The 8,270-nt window shown below is 34.3% G+C and overlaps 1 pseudogene; it reads left to right on the top strand.

The window, feature by feature from the left end:
• The first annotated feature begins 3,453 nt into the window (after positions 1-3,453).
• LOC141511954 (dnaJ homolog subfamily C member 9 pseudogene) lies at positions 3,454-5,076 on the top strand (annotated as a pseudogene).
• The last annotated feature ends 3,194 nt before the right edge of the window (positions 5,077-8,270 follow it).

Here is an 8,270-nt window from a genome sequence, read left to right as displayed (position 1 = left end):
AGTTGCTTAATCTCTCAGTTTTATTTTCCTCATTTGTAAAATGAGTATAATAACAGCACCTATATCACAGGGTTGTTATGAGAAACAAATGAGATAAGTACTGTATGTCAATTATTTTGCAAGTCTTAAAGCATATCATAAATACTAGCTATTACCATCATAGAAACAATAGTTTCATCAAAGAAATTGTAACAATGAGCAACATACCAAAATTTTGAAAATACAGCCAAAGCAATTAGCTAAATTCCCTTAGTTTTCCCTTAGGGAGAAAACATATTTCTAAATATTTTCTTCAACAAAAGAGTAAAATGACAAATAAATTGATCATTCAATTAAAAAACTGAGAAAAACAATTATTATTTTAAAATTAAAAACAAAAATAGAAATTTTGAGAATCAAAGAAATTGAAAGCAAAGAAATGAGCTGATAACTAAAAGTGGCATGGGGGGGGAGTTAATATTATAAACTTATATGGTTTTTGAAAGAGAGAAGAAAACCACATTGTCAACATCAAAGATTAAAAGGTAGGATTCAAATTAGATGAAGAAAAATAAAAGCAATACCTGAAAATATGATGACTAAGTATTTGCCAGTAAGGTTAATAATTTAATTGAAATTTCTGAATGTTTATAAAAAAAATACGATAATTTAATTAAGATAATTTAAATAACCCAGTCCCTGAAAAAACAAACTAAATAAGCTACAAATGAACTATAAAAGAAAAAAACTAGCACCAAATGGATTTACAAGTGAATTCTACTACACATTCAAAGAACAATTAATTCTAATATTACATAAACTGTTTGCAAAAATAGTCAAAGAAACCTTATCAAAAAACCTGATACCCAAACCAAGGAGAGAAGTGAGAAAGAGAAAGAATATTAGAAAAATATTTCTAATGAATATAACTGTCATAATATCAAATAAAATATTAGCAAAGAGATTACAGCAATATATATATTTTTTTAGTTTGTTTTTTGTTTTTTGCAAGGCAATGGGGTTAAGTGGCTTGCCCAAGACTAGGAAATTATGAAGTGTCTGAAGCTGGATTTGAACTCAGGTACTCCTGACTCTAGGGCCGGTGCTCTATCCACTGCACCACCTAGCTGCCCCTATAGCAATATATTTTAAAAGATCATACATACACTGTGACATTTGTATATTATATGTAATATGTATTATATACCATTAATATATAAATGCAGAGTTGTATCAATATTAGAAAATAATATATAAAATCATTCATATTAATAATAAATATTTTTAAAATCACATATTTATATTAATAAAGAAAAATATTTTTGACAGAATGCAACATCAAATTCTATTTAAAACATTAGAGATCACTGGAATAAGTGGCCTTGACCTTGAGCAAGTCACTTAACCCCATTGCCATGTAAAAAAAAAAGTATTTACCTAAGACCAAAAACCTAGCATCATCATTAATAGAGGAAATATTAGATACCTTTCCAGGACAATCAGGAGTAAAGCAAGGTTAGCCACATCGCCACTTTCATAATTCCATAAATAGTTCTAAAAATACTAGCTATAGTAATTAGATAAGAAAATGAGATTGAAGGAATAAGCAAAGACAAATAGGAAACAAAATTATTGATTTTCACAAATAATATGATGCTCTTTTTACTTTCAAGAGCCTCATAAAAATTAATTGAAGTACTCAATAACTTCAGCAAAGTAAAATGTTATTTTTAGAGAACCCAAAAATCATCAATCTTTCTGCATATTACCAACAAAACTTAACAGTAAGAGATATAAAAAGAAATTCCATTGTAAACAACTACAGAATAAATAAACTATTTAGAAATAATTCTACCAGGATACATAGACACGGGAATTATATGAAATGAATAGAAATAAATAGAATAAAATATTATTTTATCAATATAAAGACAAACCTAAATAATTGAAGAGATAGTAATTGCCTATCATTGGTTCATGTTAATATTATGAAAATACTACCTAAATGAATTAACTTAATACTATACCAATTAAGCTACCAAAAATTATCTATATAACTAAAAAATTAATAATAAAAACAAAAGAAAAAATCCCTTTGACTTACTTTGACTTAACTTTCCGGATACTTGATGACAGTAACTTGATAAACTAAAGCATCTGACAGTTTCAAGAATGTGTAAACTAGATCTACAGAGATATCATAAATCATTCTTGGAATACTTCTTATTTAAAAGAAAAGTAAAGCTTTAAAACTAAAGCCATATAACAAGAAAGTGCCTTGTTTCCCTGCATGGTAGAAGAACAATAAATGATGATGTTTGTCCCTCATTCTTGAAGAAGACCATGGCATCTGGCAGGGGATGGTCATAACAAACACATGAATTGGATTTGAGTGAAGGGGACTGTGCTAAATCACCAGCCTCACTTTCTCCTTGGGAGCCATCTGGGTCCAGTGACCAGATAAGAATCAGGACCACAGGAGATAGCCCTGGATATAAGAAGGTAATCAGCAAATAGACTAGAATTCAAAAAGGATGGACAACCATAGATGAGCTAAATCTTCAATTATACAAATCAATGAGATCACATCTTCACTGGAATGCTGGCAAATACAAAGTGATTAAACAATTCCAAATTGAACAAATTTTCAAAAATAAGTAGTGCTCATTTGCTTAATCCTATCTCCCCAGAGAGTGAGACCTCAGCAGTCAGAAGATGTTCATTCACTCTTTCTTCCTGAATCCATTTCCAAACATTCCTTTCTCTGACAGAATCCAGATAAGCTGCATAGCCTCCCCTGTACTCACCAAAATGATAGTTTGAAAACTGATTCTATGTCTAGAATGTGCTCCTTCTTTGGTTATCTTCAAGATTCAGTTTAGTGGTCACCCCTTATGAAACTTACCTGATTTCTCCCATGCTCTTCTTAGCAGTTGATTTTATCTTTCATAATCAGAAGTATTCATTAAATTCTTAGTATGTCAGAAACACTAAGAAAAAAAACATTCCCTACCCTCAAGGAGTTTACATCCTAATGAGAGACAAAATGTATATAAATAAAAAATACAGAGTAGATACAAAAGTGAACTTAGTGAAGATTTCTATGAACTGATGTTGAGTGAAGTGGAACTAAGAACAATATAGACAATGACTAGAAAAATAACAAAGGGAAAAACTATAAAATGAGACACCACTTAATTACAATGATTGAGTATGGCCCTGGAAAAGAGATAAGAAAATCCACCTGTCCACCTTCCCTTCCCTGAAGAGGAGAAGTACAGGTATGGAATATAACATATACGGTCAAGTACAACTATTATGTTGTTTTTGCTGAGCTTTGAGTGCTTTTTTTTTTGGAATTCATTCTTTGTTATGAGATAAAATATCCTTTGTATTTACTTACCTGTTTACTAATGGCAATAACTTTTTTAAGGGAAGGAACTGTCTTGATTTCATCTTTATATCCTTGGGACCATGCAGTGCCTGGACATAGAAAGTAGTCAATAAATATCTATTGAGCTGAATTGAATAGCATTATCTATAATAGGCAATAATAATAGCTAACATTTATCTAGCATATATGACTTACTAGGGACTGTATTAAGAGCTTTCCAACTATTAAATCATTTGATACACAACAACCCAGGGAGGTAGATGCTATTATTACCTACATTTTACAGATGAGGAAACTGAGGCAATCAGAGACCTTTTTTAAGTGATAGCCCAGTATTGTGCTGTATTGGGGTAGTATCAGAGTATAGCATTGGAGTAAACTAGTATCAGTGTCAGTATCAGAGGTCACACTTGAATTCAGATCTTCCTGACTCTAGGCCCAGCATTCCATCCATTACACCTTCTACCTATATATCTCAGCTATATCTCAGATGAAAAACAACTTGTTCTCCCTCTGTCAGTCCATCAATCTACCATTTCTTTCTTAAACTATTCTTGGCAATTTTAGTTCAGACTCATATTCTAAACTGAAAAAGTCGAGACATAAAACTTTACCCATAAATTTGACACATAGTACAGAATGGCAACTTTTAATATTAACCAAACTGCAATAAAAATTAAAGAAAGTCTAGGTATTATTCCAATAAAACTTGTCTCCTGAGCAAAGGCCTGTGTGAACTAGCAAATTTGCAAATAATAATATGATGAAGGAGTTGAAAAAGAGACACTATCAGGAAAAGCATTGAGTGCCAAAAGACTTGGGTCTAATTTTCAGGCTTTCTACCTTGAGAGGTCTTCAAACAGGAGAGCAGATGACACTTGTTATGTTGTTGAAGGGATATTCAGGTATATGTTAGATTGGATGTCCTTCCAGAACTCCTCCCAGCTGTGGAATTCTGGAACTCCAGAAAATTAACCTGTTTAAAAGTTTCCTGAATCTCTATAAAAATAGAAAGTTAATTTTGTTCGATTATTTTTTTTTAGGTTTTTGCAAGGCAGATGGGGTTAAGTGGCTTGCCCGAGGTCACACAGCTAGGTAATTATTAAGTGTTCGAATTTGAACCCAGATACTCCTGACTCCAGGGCCGGTGCTTTATACACTATGCCACCTAGCTGCTCCTAGGGAGATAACTTTTGAGGACATTAAGACCTTTGAAGAGAAGTACATTGGTTCAGAAGAAGAGCTGGCTGATATTAAACAAGCCTATATGGACTTCAAGGGAGATATGGATCAAATCATGCAGTCTGTATTATGTGCAGAATACACTGCCAAACCCAGAATACAGAACATAATACAACAGGCCATCGATTCTGGAGAAGTTCCACCCTTTAAAGCTTTCCTCAAAGAGTCGAAGCAAAAAAATGAATGCAAGGAAAAGGAGGGCTCAAGAAGAAGCCAAAGAAGCAGCAAAGACCAGAAAGGAGCTGGGCCTAGGGGATGAACCAAGTGATCTAAAAACACTTATCCAGAGCAGACAAAAGGATTGAGTAAAAGAAATGGAGAGTTTTCTGGCCCAGATGAAAGCAAAGTATTGCAACTCTTCCAAAAAAGGAAAAAAAACAACTGACAAGAAAGGAAAAAAATAATGAAAGCAATGCTTTTGTTTCTTCAGTGGGCCTTCTATTTAATTGGTACTTCCTCACCTACCGAATAAAATGAGAAAATCTTTGTTATTATCCTTCTGGCCTAGATTACCTAGACCTAGACCACTTGTGAGTAATTTATTCAGCAATTGCCCCAGTCCATTGTCATGTCATATGGATCTTCTCAAAAGTGTTTACTGGCAGGTATCTCGTATTTGTATGAAATTTTTCTCCTGGGAGAATTTAGTTTTCAGAGGATATATGTTGCCATAGATCTTACACAAAAGGAATTCTAGACTAATTCTATCAAGACAAGATAGAGACTTCTATCAGTTCACTTGACCGGTAATAATGTTATTGGTGAGGAAATCAAATTCCTAAAGCAGGGTGGCTAGGTGGTGCAGTAGATAAAGCACCGGCCCTGGAGTCAGGAGTACCTGGGTTCAAATCTGGTCTCAAACACTTAATAATTGCCTAGTTCTGTGGACTTGGGCAAGCCACTTAACCCCATTTGCCTTGCAAAAACAAAAAAAAAAAAAGATTCTTAAAGCAACTAGTGAACAGCTTTGTTCTAAATTGTTTCCTTGCCAAATTTGCTTTAATTTATTTATAGTGAACAAAATTTGTTTTATATTTTGCTGACAAATATTTCAAGGATTTTGTAAAAAAAATGCTTAGTAAACTAGTAAAATATTTCACTGCTAAAAAAAAGTACAAAGTTAAAAAAAATATCCATCAGAGTTTGCTGGGAATGAAAAGGTCATTGGTCAGGAAACATGGTAGAGTCACAAAAGCAATGCATTTCATCTCTCTGAACTTCATATGTTTATCTATAGGTAGTGTAGTCTTAGCTTCCTCCTCCTCCTTTTTCTCCTCTCCTTTCCCCATCTGTGCATAACCTCACATATGGGAATAGAAATTTTGATTGCTTGAGGTTTGGGGGCTAGATTATTTTTTTCTTCCCAATTTGTTCTATCATTTTTTAAACTGGCAAATTAACTCTTTTGTCTCATGTGATTTTTACTTGTGATTTCTTGAAATATAGCTCTGGAGAAATCAGATTTTGATAAACGCCATTGGGATCCAAATGGAGCTATTTAACTATGCCTTTAAATCTAAATCATTCTGGCTCTCATAGATTGGTCAATAAGAGGTCCTAGTCCAAGCTTCAGTGCTCATTCATTGTTTAGGTTCTGATGTCTCAGAACAAGTAAAAACAACAATTGTTTCTGTTTTGGTGAGAAATTCTGATTCTCTTCTAGATTGATTCAAGGCAAACTTGACCACCTTTTTGCCTTGGGTCTTACCTAACCTTTAACTATTGAATGTGTGTTGCCTCATACAAACTGAGATGGGAAAAGACCTTAATTGAAAAAGGCCAACTGCATCCAGGGCTATTGACAGCTGACCTGATATTGCCACTAGACTCAGATGACAGAATGGGACTAATGATTTTGCATAGCCCTCCCTCACTTAAATCCAATTCAACTGCAAGTCAAGACACTGGGTGTCATTGATCCTTTTCAAGAACAAAAGATGAGCATCAAGTTTATTACTGGCATCACTAAGAAGACTAAGATAGATGGAAATTGCTTCAGGTAGAAATCTCTCAGTCTCCTCAGCCTCAATTGCCTCTTTTGGGAATTTTGACCTTGAAATTGATAGAGTATATGATTTTGATTGATAGGCTTGTCTGCCCTCCTTTTGGAATTATAGGAAGAAGGAAAGCTATGCTGCTGCTATATTGCATAGATACAGGGACTCCAGATCAAAGTTGGTCTAGAAAAATCATGCATGAGATTTGTCAAAGAGGATACCAAAGACTTTAGAACTAATGTTCTTTGTTTCTCCCTTCCCCTTTCCTTCTTTCTCTCTTGGGAGGATGTTTCAAGCCCCATCCCCACCTAGGTTTGCCCTTGTTTTTAAAAAACTGCTTATCCTGTGGGTCCTGTTTTCTGAATCAAGTAAATGAAATAAAGTTGTTAAATTGTATACCTCATTGCTTGAATGAAACATTGATAGGGATGATGGAGAACACCCAGAAGGATAGAAGAGAGAGATTTTTAAATGACTATTTTGGCAGAGCACAATATTTGTCTGAGGACTGAGAGTTAACATAGAAAGCTATTGATTCATTTTTACAAGTTCTCAGGGCAAAGAGAGTATGTTTATCAGGGTTTCTCCAGGCAAATGAGTGATCAGTAGTGTCTAGACAACTAATTGACTAGACTGGCATTGAGGCAAGCACCATAGCCTCATTTGGAAGGAAAACAACTCATTCAAATGGTGAGGGGTGAAAGGAGTCAGGATAGTTATATCCCAAGGGAAGGAGTGGACTGACCCAAAGAAAGGTAGGAGTGAATTAAAGTGAATGATTTCTCTCTGCCTGCTCTATCGGTTACCATTTAACATCATTGATACACAGATAATAAGAACACTAGACTGAGTGACCTCTCAGATCCCTTCCAGCTCTCCATATAGGATCCAATAAATTGGGAAGAAAATAGCACCTTTAAGTCAAGACAGAGAAGAACTTTTCACATTATGTTTCCAATTTAGAGATGAATTGTCTGGCTTAAGGCGGATTGATGTTATTGTAGCATCACAGGCAAGAGCAGCCCTTACAGTGGATGGAAACTGAAGAGGCAGAGATAAACAGCAGCATCTCCAAGATCTGAATGCCGGCTACAAATGGATAAGCATCAGCCCATCAGAGACAGTAGCATATAGGCAAAGCCCTAGAGGACCCCTATTCACCACAATATTGGAAGTCACAGTTCACTCAGATTGACAGGTCTTCTCCTAGACATTTCTTATGAAAGTCTTGAGTTTTAGGCAAAACTATGGGTGGAGGAGAGGTATGAATTGGGGAAAGAAAGTGTGAAGTGGCACCTACTGAGATTCGTTTCTGATAACTAATGTAAATATATGTAGTACACTTCAAAGAACATTGCTATGTTTATTATTGTCTCAAAGAGTCTATGCTCTGTATAATCTATATCAGATTACTTGCTATCCTAGGGTGAGGGAGGGAGAAAACTTTACAAAAATGAATGTTGAAAATTATCTCTACATATAATTTGAAAAATAAATGAATGAATGAATGAAAAACAAGCAAACAAAAAAAGAGTACGTATTCAAAAGCCCCAGAGGCAATGAATTGTTTGACAGAATGTGATCTAAAACCATTGGGTTGGGTTAAAACAAGAAAAATTTTTATCTTTTATTTTTTTTTTGCAAATAGAGATGCTCTA

The sequence above is a fragment of the Macrotis lagotis genome, chromosome 2 (genome assembly GCF_037893015.1).
Source record: "Macrotis lagotis isolate mMagLag1 chromosome 2, bilby.v1.9.chrom.fasta, whole genome shotgun sequence".
In the NCBI taxonomy this organism is placed as follows: Eukaryota; Metazoa; Chordata; class Mammalia; order Peramelemorphia; family Peramelidae; genus Macrotis; species Macrotis lagotis.
Note: the sequence above shows the minus strand (reverse complement) of the source record. Positions and strands in the feature narration are given on the sequence as shown.